Raw genomic sequence first — 12,318 nt, forward strand, 5'->3', positions numbered from 1 at the left:
GTGGTGGATGTATCTACTTAATATGCTTTTGGGATTTTTCATGTATTACCTTTGCGAAGAGTATGATAAACTTTATACCTCATAGCCAAACACATAAATCTGATTTTTCTTAACACATAAGTGATACACCGAGGAGGCAACCAATGAGGATATCCACTAGAACTTTGTTATCACTTTCTATTTCCACTTCTATCAAACCTGATTGTGCACGATCTGGTCTTTCCCCGCCGGAAGGCAATTCGGACATCAAACTGCTATGTAGCCGGGTCGAACTGCAAGGCCAAAAGATCATAGCGTTTTGGGGTATTTTACCTGGTGTGGGTACTTCAATGCTTAAGTTAGCGGAGGAGATTTTAGAGAGTTGATAACTTGTAAATAATCAAGTGAGGAAGCTAAATCGCGCGTACCTTGTGAGGCTGGAGGCGAAGCCTTTATATAGGCGAGATACTATGGGCCTCATGATGCGTGTCTGAGATCACCGACCCATCTAACCCAGAGTCAATTCCGCACCCGAAGATGGACTCTAAGTAAGCTAATAAGGCTTATCCATGTCCATCCAATTCGGGTGGGATCAAGATAAGATCCGTTTCCATGTGGTGTGATCCCGAGGAGATCGGAGAAAAATGGCTTGCTTCTAGAAGGAGGCTACGTGGCACCTCGGTAGGTCAGTGAGTGTGGCAAGCTGCTCGGGCCCTGGTCTTGGTTAAGTGACCCGAGGTGCCCAAGGTGACTAGGACTGCTAAGTTGTCCAGGGATGTTGAAGTGTCGCCAAGTCATTGTGTCGCTCCAAGTGTCATTGGATCATTGGATGGGCCAAATTATCCCTCATCAATTACCCCCCACTCCCGCACTCAATGTAGCTAACTCGAGGCGAGAATCTCAATGAGCTGAATGGATTTGGCCGGTCTTTGGTTTAGTCGAGGTCCAACCAACGGTTCAAACTTGATCAACTCAACTGGCTCGACCTTAAGGGGCGTAGTCGCGTCTTGGGTACGCATGGACATCACGCAAACTATAAACTCCACAGACGTTAAAAACATGCTTAACCGAATTCAACCTCAAAATACCAAATAGTCGCACCCTTGGGAGTCATTAGATTTGTTCAATCTGGACCATCCGTGGTCAGTTAAGGCAACTATAAATAAGGACCTTGGGCCCATTTACTTCATCCCATTTTGAGCTCTGGTGCATTCGGAGGTCGAAAAACATGTTGTTGTCGGTGTCGTCAGTTCAATCGACGAGGTCGGTCTTTCCTTTTAGGTGAGTCATCTTCCTTTGCTTGTTTCATTTCCTTGTGTTTTCATTCCTTTCAGTATGTCAAGTAGTGAGTCTAGTGGGGAGAGGGTTCAGCTCGCCCTGGCCGAAGAGGGGACCTCGGTCCAAAACTGATGAGGTTCCCATAAAAGGGCCTCCTCTTCCTGTCAGCCATCTAAGCCCAAAGTGCCGGACCACTTTAGTCCCATTGAGTTGTCTGCCAAGGAGATCCATAATCTGGCAACTCAGTACAAGTTCCCAAACCATTATGGTCATTCTCTTCCCACTGATGGTTTTCCTTGGGAGCACGACGAGGACGAGGTGGTCGTCTTCAAGGAGGCTCTAAAGGCAGGTCTCTAGTTTCTGTTCCACCCCTTTGTTCCCAAGGTGCTAAACTACTATAATGTCAGCCTTAATCAATTACACCCGAACTCTATTCGTACCTTGGTTGGTACAACTTCTCTTTCCTTTCACCTCGACCCTCTCCTTGACATCAAGACCTTTGCTGGCCTCTGCCAAATCAAATAGAATCTTGCTAGCACCTCGGGCAAAGTCAACCACTACCTATCTTATTGGCCTGGATACAAACTTCTTTAAGGCTTCCCATCCAAAGTCCCAACCTGGAAGAGTAAGTATTTTTTTCTTGCGTTGTTTGGTGGGTGGCCCTTCCCGACACACTAGAGAGAGGGGGTGAAAGACATCGGGGAGGAAATGAGTGAGCAAGTGCAGGCCAGGGTGTAGAACCCGGTAGACCGCGAGCTAGATCTGAAGGATTTCTTGACCAAGGAGAAGCTAATCTAGGCTAGGATGAGTCCTTCGAGTAGGTTGTTGTCCTAGGTTCAGATGTTTGCTTTCTTTACTTCACGTTAAATTTGACTAACTCTCTAACTTCTTGTGTAGGTGACATGTCAGGCATCACAACTTCGAGGTAAGAGGAAGAAGAGGAAGGTGTCTCATAGGGGTGCACCTCGAGCATCCTCTCCTGAGCCCACTTTGCCAACTACTATTGAATAAGTACCAGTGGTTGACCTAGTCGGGGAAGATCAAGAGGAGAGGCCATCACAAGATACCGAGGTGGCCCAAACATCTAAGGAGAAGCTAATCCAATTCAGGATTAGTCCTTCGGGTAGGTCGTCATCCCAGGTTTGGATGTTTGCTTTCTTTGCTTCACATTAAATTTGACTAACTCTCGAACTTCTTGTGTTGGTGACATGTTGGGCATCGCAACTTCGGGGTTCCTCCAGAGCATGAGGAAGAGGAAGAAGATGAAGGTGTCTCACAAGGACACACCTCGGTAATCCTCTCCTAAGCCCACTGTGCAAACTACTACGAAAGAAGTCCCGGTGGTTGACCTAGTTGAGGAAGATCAAGCGGAGAGGCTTTTACAAAAGACCGAGGTGGCCCAAATGCCCAAGGCGCGCCCTCTATAACCCAGGGCTCCATCAGCCAAGGAGGCTCCCGAGGAGAGGTGGTCCATTATGGACTTCAGGACTGCCCTGATCAAGAGAAAGGAGGCCATCTTCCCCGAGGAGGTTTCTGACCTCTTAAAGATGCAGTCCAGTGAGCTCAGTGCCAGAGCCATGTGTTTCATGATGGTAAACTTTCAACCTCTTCATTGTTCTATTCCCAAGATGTCTGAGTGGCATCTGGTGAGGGCTAACAATGCTGAGGTGGCGGCGAGCGAGTATCAGTCCCAGGTGGAGTGAGTTGTTGGTGCCATCAAGAAATTGAAAGATGAGCTGGTGAGCAAGAGGAACCACATCGGGGAGCTGGAGCTTCACGTCAAGAAGCTCAAAAAGGATCTTCAAGAGAAGGGTGCTCGCCTCACTGAATGCGAGGTCCAATTTCTTGATGAGGTCCAAGTTTCCAAAGCCCATTCCATTGAGTACAAGGTCTTGACAGACATCTATCTACAAGAGAAGGAAGAGTTCGGAACTGCAGCTTTCCATCAGGGCTTCAAACTCTACCGGATGTTGATGAGGTCGATGTACCCTGAGCTCGACCTCACACCCATCAAGTCCTCGGCCTACACCAATGAGATGTTAGATCAGATTGACCAGGAAACAGATTTTGAGGAAAGGAAGATAGGGTCAGTGAGGGAGCTGAGGTGGGAGCCGAAGATGATTCTACCGGAGAGAATGCAGCCGAGGAAGATGTTGCCGAGGAGGAAACTATTGAAATGGATAGAGATGGGGACAAGGAGCCCAAGAATTTCTGAATCCTTTACCTCTTATCTTGGACCCCCTGTAAATTTGTAAAGTGTCGAGCCTCTGAGCTTGGTTTGAAGAACTTTTTCCCTTTTCTTGATGACGATGATGAAATCAATCTTTAACTTCAATGAATGAAAGTTTCTTTTCTACACACCTCACATCCATCTTTTTTTAGTACTTCTCTTGAACCTAAAACTTCAAAAATAAACTAAGTGTAGGATTATCTCGAGGTGCCTAGCTCCCAAACGACTAGGCATAGTATGAGATTAACCCAAGGTGTCTATATGCCGAAGCAACTAGGCATAGTATGGAATACAACCCGAACTACCTATCTGCCAACTGGGCATAGTATGGAATTAACTTGGACTACCTATATGCCGAAGCGACTAGGCTTATCGAACCGGGGTCGTTATCAAGTCGGCATAGGGGACCTTTTGTTAGATAGTGTGTGCCCTTAGCTCCAATCAGATTGATGTACTTATTGTCATTTATTATAAATGAATAAAGTGCATAATTGATTCATGTTATTATGGTGTGTTTTTGTGTAATACCCTTAAATTGGACACTTACGAGACTCGTGTTAGTTTAGAGTCTTCATAGCCATTGGATAAATTTAGGAAGATTTATCCTGCCAAGGCTGACATTGATGTGCCGCCAAGTTGGTTGGGGTGGCTTGTCTCAATTGCCAGGGTGAGACCTGAGGTACATGCAGTGGGTTTTCTTGAAAACTTGAACCGAACTAAATTCCAGTATTGCATTGGACCTTGGAGATAGATGGGAAAAACTGGAATGTTACACCTAACCCCTAGACTCGATTATGGTACTGCACTAGGTGTCGGATTGGGCTATCTTTGATATGCCAATGAGTGAGATCCTTAGAGGGGGTCAAAACCTGGGTATGTTGGGATAGTCCAAGAATTCACCTGAGTGGGTGATCATAGTGACAGGATCAGCCCTTTTGTCGAACAAAGTAAATAATCGGGAAATGCACTCTCTCTGATGGAAACCTAAACTACCGGCAGTGGATTTCAAATTTGTTTTGCAAAATATATTTATATAGAGATATACATATACATTATGGTTTCAAATTGTTTGCAAAATGTTTTAATTCCCGGGATCTATGTGAATAGAGAGTGCAACACTGTACCTTGCAGTCGAGGGAGAGGTCCTCTCTTGTCAGACAGTGTATGATCATTAAGGGCTGAGAGGTTAAGTGTAAGACCATTGAGGGTAATACCTGATGGGCAAATCTTGCATCTGCCCACAACCCTTGGGCTTTCATAAGATGGATGGATCCAAGGACCATTTAGTGTAAATGTTGGGCCCATTAAGAGCCCATGGTGATGGACTCAGGGGTTCACTGTGTCCTACAATGAATTCGATCAGGCCTTGTAACAGAGGCTGGGTTGAACCTATGTGGCTGATGTGTAGATCGATGTTAGGGTCCCACACCATACAAAGAGAGCCAAGTTAGCCAACAGATTAAAGGGTTAGTGAGATATGTGGCTTAATGGGCCAAAGCCCATTTCGAAGTGGGTTTAAGTTAGTTAATTAAAAGGGGGTGAAATCTGATTTATAACCTAATTAGGATTAGTTAAAGGATAAGATAAGTCTTATCCATTTAAGAGTCCAGATCCAAATATCAGATTTCGATCAAGAAACTCTCTCCTAATTGGATTAGAAGGCTGATCCAAAGAAGGCTATAAATAAGGAGGCGAATTCCTTAGTTTAGATATACTCAGCAATCTGCAGAATTCTCCCCAGTTCTTGTCGCCCCTACCCAATTCGATTTTCACCTGTGGAAATGATCAAGAAAGGTTCCTGATATTGTTTCTTGCTAGAAGAAACAATCTAAACTTGTGCTCACCAGACCTTTTGTTCGATTCTTATTTATTGAAGAATTCCAGTTCTTGCTGAAGAACCATCCTACTGATCCTGCTTCACCACACACTATGTCATATCCAGTGGAGGCGGGTTTTGGTCTTCCCCTTGGGCGTGAACACCTACATTGGGAGTTATTGTTACTTCATATCAGGTATATCCTTTACTTCCCTTTTGGTTTCAGATCTGGTCCGATTTTAATTCAAGAATGGACATTGAAAATGAACTTTTCTAAATTAGGGAATACTATTCCCGGATGGGAGTGAAAGAAATTTTTTTGAAATTTTGCCCAACCTTCCTACAGGGTTCGGCCATCCATATGATCATACTTAGTGAAATTTCACCCAACCTTCCTGCTGACGTGCTCTTTAGGTGAGGCGACTCAACTAGGTCGCCAAGGTGGGTGGTCTTTTATACTTAGTGAAAATTTTTAAAGACTTGTTTGAAGTTGCAGATGCTAGACTCTTGAGCTCATAGGTAGTACCTCCTTAGATTATACATGTTCCTTCCCCGATCACCTGTAGTACTCTATAGGGACCTCCCCAGTTCAGCCCTACCTTACCTACATCGGGCTCAGGTTCCATAACATTCCGAAGTACAAGGTCACCAACTCAAAAGTGACGTCTCTTGACTCAGGCATTATATTACCGAGCTACTCATAGCTGGTAGAACGCAATGCCTCTAACCATAGGGTGGGCACTTCGATCTCGGTAGTCTTCCACCAGGTTGAGGTTGGTCCACAACTCGTCATCGTTGGCCTCCTTGTCATATGCCTTTAACCATAGGGTGGGCACTTCAATCTCAGTAGGGATGATGACCTGAAAGAATGGTAGTATCCATCTAATGGACGCCATAAAGGTTGCGGAATGGGTGGGGCGAATTTCAAAAATTTCCTACCTTCTCCCAACTGGGAATCATATTCCCTGAATTTAGAATACAATATTCAAGGATCTACTTGAACCCTAATCAAACCAGATCTGTACCAAAAGATAAATGGGAGGATTATACCTGATCCGGAGAAGCAGTATCTCCCAAAGTTGGTGTTCACGCCCAAAGAATGCTCCAAGATCTGTCCCTGCTGAAGATGACACAGCTGTGGATGGAACAGAACCAGCAGGGTGCGTCCTACACACTGGATCCTTCACAAGAATCCCCTGGATGTACTAAACACTGAATTCTTTCAGTCTTTCTTGCAAGACTGATGTCAAGAACTGGTTTCTTGACTTTCTTTTCTGCAAAGATCAAATCTTACAATAATGCAGATGGCGGCGGCAGGAGGAGATTTCCAGAAACGAAAAGGCTGAACTGTTTTCTTTTCTGGAGAGAATGAGATCTAATCTCAATTCGCAGGAACCTTTCTTGCTTACCAGAACCTCTTGGATCGAAATCTGATTTTCTTTTCTTGGTTCATTCGAAATTCTCCTCTCTTTTCTTCTTGATTAAGAAATCTCCTAATTAGGAGTTATCCCAATCCAAATCAGTATTTGGATAGGGGATAATCTTAATCCTTTTTCCCAGATAGAGTTAGCTTACTCCTGATCTTATCAGGAGGTTACCAGATTCAAATCTGATTTGAATTTGGTCTCTAAGAGTGGATAAGGCTAAGAGCCCAATCCTTTTTGCTAACTTCAATCTCAAATTTGCCCCATTGATGGGTGATCATATCAGCCCACCTCGAAATGGGCTTTTGGCCCATTAAGTATTCAGTGTTTAATTAGTTTCCAATCTGCTGCCCAGTTGGGCTTCTTTGTATGGCGTGGGACCCAAGCATTGATCTACACACCAGCCACATGGGTTCGGCCCAGCCTTTAATACAAGGCCCAGCCGAATTCACTGAAAATCTCAATGAACCCCTTGAGTCCATCGTATGAACCCTATGGGCCCAACACTTACATTAAGTGGTCCCTGGGCCAAGCCATCTTATAAAAACCCAGGGACTGTGGGCAGGTGCAAGATTAGCCCATCAGGTATTATCCTAAATGGTCTTACACTTAACCTCTCAGCCCTTAATGATCAAGCACTGCCCGACAAGAGAGGACCTCTCCCTCGGCTGCAAGGAACAATGCCGCACTCTCCTCTCACATGGATCCCGGGAATTAAAACCATTTGCAAACATTTTGAAACCGTACATATATATGTAAATATATTAATTTTGCAAAAACAAAATTCCAACGATTGAAATCAACTGCCGGCAGTTTGGTTTCCATCAGAGAGAGTGCATTCCCGATCATTACCCTTTGTCCGACAAAGTGGCTGATTCTGTCACTATGACCACCCACTCAGATGAATTCTCAAACTGCCCCAACATACCCAGGTTTTGATCCCCACTAAGGATCTCACTGATTGGCATATCAAAGGCAGCCTGATCCAACACCTAGTGAAGTGTCATAATCGAGTCTAGGGGTCAGGTGTAACTTTCCAGTTTTGCCCATCTATCTCCAAGGTCCAGGGCAAGACTGGAAATCTGGTCCGGTTCAAGGATTCAAGTAATCCCATGCTGTATGTGCCTCGGGTCTTACCCTGATGGCTGAGACAGGCCATCCCAACACTTGGTGGCACACCAGTATCAGCCTTGGCAGGATAAATCTCCCCAGACTTATCCAACGGCTGTGAACTTTTAAAACTAACATGAGTCTCTATAAATGTCCAGTTTTAGGGTTTTACACAGAATTAAACCAAACAACATGAATCAAACATGCACTTTATTTATTTCCACTAAATAACAAAAGTACATCAAAATGATTGAAGCTAAGGGCATACAAAACTGTCTAACATGACCTCCATTTTATATGTCAGATTGAATGGGTTTTCTCCAATCGCCATTTTGTTCATAGTCTAGTAGGCCCAAAGGACACTAGGCTGCTCGTCAACTCACAAACCTTTAGCTCAGGAAAGCCAAGCTTTAAGCCTATAGGGGATTACCCTGTTCGTCACCTCGGCCTGTCCGTTTGCTTGGGGATGAGCTATCGAAGTGAACTGTTGATGGATCCCCATCTCAGCAGACCAAATTCTGGAACTTTATCTCCTCGAATTATTTCTCGTTGTCAGATATCAACACCTTTGGGAGTCCAAATCTACACACTATGTTCCTCCAGAAAAAAAAAAAATTATGTTCCAAGTTGTGATCGTCACCAGTGACTCGGCCTCCACCCACTTCGTGAAGTAGTCAACCACCACGACCAAGAACCTTCTCTGCTTGGTTGTTGGTGGGAAAGGACCAAGGTTGTCTATTCCCCACTAGGCGAAGGCCACGTGCTGGTCAGGTACTCAAGGTTGACAACAAGCTGGTGGGGTACTTAAGGTTGACAAGAGCAAATTACCTTTGCTCTTGAGGGGTCGATGCCTCTTTATGCTGATGTCCTATCAAATCAAGTGTAACCGCCCCTGATTCTCTGCTACAACCGTTATTTGCCAGGGTTGGGCAGGTGGGCACAGGTAACCGTTGCAGGATACAGCCCTGCCAGACAGGGGACGCTTGTCAGGGTCTGGTAGGCACGACGCCGCTTGAACAGAGACATGGGAGCAGTCTCCAGATCTAGCAGGTACGGTTGTCAGGTGATACACCGAGCTACCTGGTACCGAGCTACTACTAATATGCCGAGGTGCTTCTACCCGAGGAAAGTCTTTGAGGCGGTTACTTAGGTTTGGGTAGGAGTCTATTGATGGGCTTACCCGAAGTGTCTTCAGTTCGGGATGTCCCTTACCCAGGGATCTTAGATCGGGGTGTTCCCTTCTTGACGAGGAGCTCGGGGGCTCCTTACTGAGGAGGAGCTTGGGGGCTCCTTACTAAGGAGGAGCTCGGGGGCTCCTTACCTGGGAGGAGCTCGGGACTCCTCACTTGGAGGGACCTCGGGGCGCTCCCCCCTTGAGAGAGAGCTCGGAGTAATCGGAGTATCACTTTGCCACGAGCTGCCACCTGTGCCAAACTATCAGGCTGGATCCCAGTGAGCTCATTATGCCGAGTTGTGGCCAGGTTGTCATGCCAAGTTGTCCCTTATGTCGAGTCATGTCCACATTTTCCCCTATTATGAGGTCGGGCCAAATCACCCTCAATCAATTTCCCCCCACTCCCCGTGCTAGGGGTCTTTACCCAGTGTGGGGAGTTCACGGTATGACGGGTTGATTTGGCTCGTAGTTCAGGTCGTCCAGTCAGGCAACTCGTCGGTCGGACCAGTTCGCAGCTCGGCTCAATCAAGGGTAGCCCGGGTCATGTACTGTTCACGCGCGGATGTCGCGCGATTTATAGGCTCTGCAGACGTAAAAAAAATGCGCTAAACTGATTTCACCTTGTTAGACAATTTTGTATGCCCTTAGCTCCAATCAGTTTGATGTACTTATGACATTTATTGTAAATGAATAAAGTGCATATTTGATTCATGTCATGTAATGTGTTTCTGTGTAATACCCTTAAAACCGGACACTTATGAGACTTGTGTTGGTTTAGAACATTCACAGCCAGTGGGTCGGTCTGGGGAGACCTATCCTGATAAGGCTGACACTGATGTGCCGCCAAGTCGGTTGGGGTGGCCTGTCTCTACCACCAGAATGAGACCCAAGGTACATGCAGTGTGGGATCAGCTTGAGACCTTGAACCGGACCAGAATTCCAGTATTGCCTTGGACCTTGGCGATTAATGGGCAAAATTAGAATGTTACACCTGACCCCTAGACTCGATTATGCTACCGCACTAGGTGGCGGATTGGGCCATCTTTGATATGCTAATCAGTGAGACCCTTAGAGGGGATCAAAACCTGGGTATGTTGAGATGGTTCATGAACCCAACTGAGTGGGTAATCATAGTGACAGGATCAACCCCTTTGTCGGACAAAGGTAATGATCGGGGAAATGCACTCTCTTTGATAAAAACCAAAACTGCCAACAGTTGATTTCAATCGTTGAAATTTTGTTTTGCAAAATATAATTATACGATATATATATATACAAAACTGTTTGCAAAAGATTTTAATCCCCGGGGTCCATGTAAGAGGAGAGTGCAGCTGTACCTTACAGTCGGGGGAGAGGTCCTCCCTTGTCGGGCAGTGTTTGATCATTATGTGCTGAGACGTTAAGTGTAAGGCCATTGAGGGTTAAACCTGATGGGCTAATCTTGCATCTGCCCACAGTCCTTGGGTGTTACAAGGTGGCTTGGCCCAAGAACCACTTAATGTAAGTGTTGGGCCCATAGAGTCCATATGATGGGTTCAAGGGGTTCACTGGGCTTTCTAGTGAATTCGGCTAGGCTGAACCTTTGTGGCTGATGTGTAGATCAACATTTGGGTCCCACGCCATACAGAGAATGCCCAACTAGGCAGCAATTTGGAAGGCTTCAGTGAGCACATACATTTAATGGGCCAAAAGCCCAATACGAGCTGGGCTAATTAAATTAGCTTGAATGGGGCGGATTTGAGATATGGACCAACCTTAAGGGATAAGGGAAAGTCCCTATCCACTCAGTAAGAGTCCAGATTTGAATATGATTCAAAACTAGAAACTCCTAATCAGACTAGGAGGGTTGATCATGATCTGCAGATTAGATAAGGACTCTACCTTATCACTTAAGGGGATTAATATCTCCTAATGGGATTAGGAGCTGATCCCTTTAGGATTATAAAAGGAGGAGGGGGCGGCAGCCTCTACACACACTCATCCAAGATACAAATACAACATAGAAAAGAGAAATCAGCATAAGTGAGACTGTGCCAATTTCTCTTTACCGCCTCCTTCCTGCTGCCGCCAACGTAGAGAGCTGACTGGTGCTCTACCCTTTGAGCTACATTGCGGTCTACTATTAGGGTCCTATGGCTCAGTTAATCGACAAATGGATCCATCTAGCTTGATTCTACTGCCAAAATAGGAGTGACCCCTTCTGCCACCCTCTCAATGCTAGGTCGTGGCAACACTTCAACATAGACCATTCTCCTTGTTACATCAGTTGCACTGGCTAGTTTTGAAAGTGCATTGGCCTCTGCGTTCTCGGTCCTTGGTATTTGTTGGATATACCAAGGGTGGAAGTCGGGCGGGAGCTCTCTCAACATGGCAGGCTCACGGGCCTTATACTGCCCGTTCACCTGGTTTACAACTAGCTGAGAGTCATTGCATACCACGGCCTGCTTCGCTAAAGTCAGTCCACCTATCAACGCCTCTTACTCCGCTTCGTTGTTCAATGCTTCGAATGCAAATCGGAGGGCATACACCAACTTCACTTCATTGGGCCTACAAAGTATCAGCCAAGCTTTACTTCAATGCTAGTTAAAAGAGGTGTCAACGTGGAGGATACAGGGCTCTTCATCCTAGGTTGGGACGGGTGCTGCACTAGTTGATCCCTCTGACGTGTTAACTGGCTCATCCACCCCAGGGGTTGGCATGCTGAACGTGACCTTGGCGACAAAGTCTGCTAGGACCTGCGCTTTGATTGTTGGGCATGGCTTGAACCAGATTTCGTACTTGGTTAACTCGATTGCCCACTTCATCAACCTTCCTAAGACCTCGAGCTTCTCAAGAATGTGCCTTAGAGGTTGATCAATTAGGAATATGACGGTATGGTCTTAGAAGTAGGGGCGTTGCTTTCGAGTTGCCAAGACCAAGTCAAAGGCTAGCTTCTCTATGTTGGGGTACCTGGTCTTAGTGGCATGCAGAACTTTGCTTATGTAGTAGATAGGATTGTTTCACCTTGTCTACCTCTCGACCTAATACCGAGCTCACTACCTCACCGTTCGTGGAGAGGTAGAGTTTTAGCTCGTCTCTAGCTTCAAGTTGGGTCAATAGTGGAGGTGAACTGAGGTACCCTTTGAGCTCATCAAACGTGAGTTGGCACACCTCGGTCCATTCAAAACCCTCATTCTTTTTTATTACTTTGAAAAATGGGAGACACCACCCAGCCGACTTAGACATAAATCAGTTCAGGGTAGCTCTAGCCTGTTAATTTTTGTACTTCTTTAATTAACCTAGGTGGTCTATTGTCTAGAATTGCCTG

This window comes from Nelumbo nucifera, chromosome 5, assembly GCF_055504915.1.
Source record: "Nelumbo nucifera cultivar China Antique chromosome 5, China Antique-T2T, whole genome shotgun sequence".
Classification (NCBI taxonomy): Eukaryota; Viridiplantae; Streptophyta; class Magnoliopsida; order Proteales; family Nelumbonaceae; genus Nelumbo; species Nelumbo nucifera.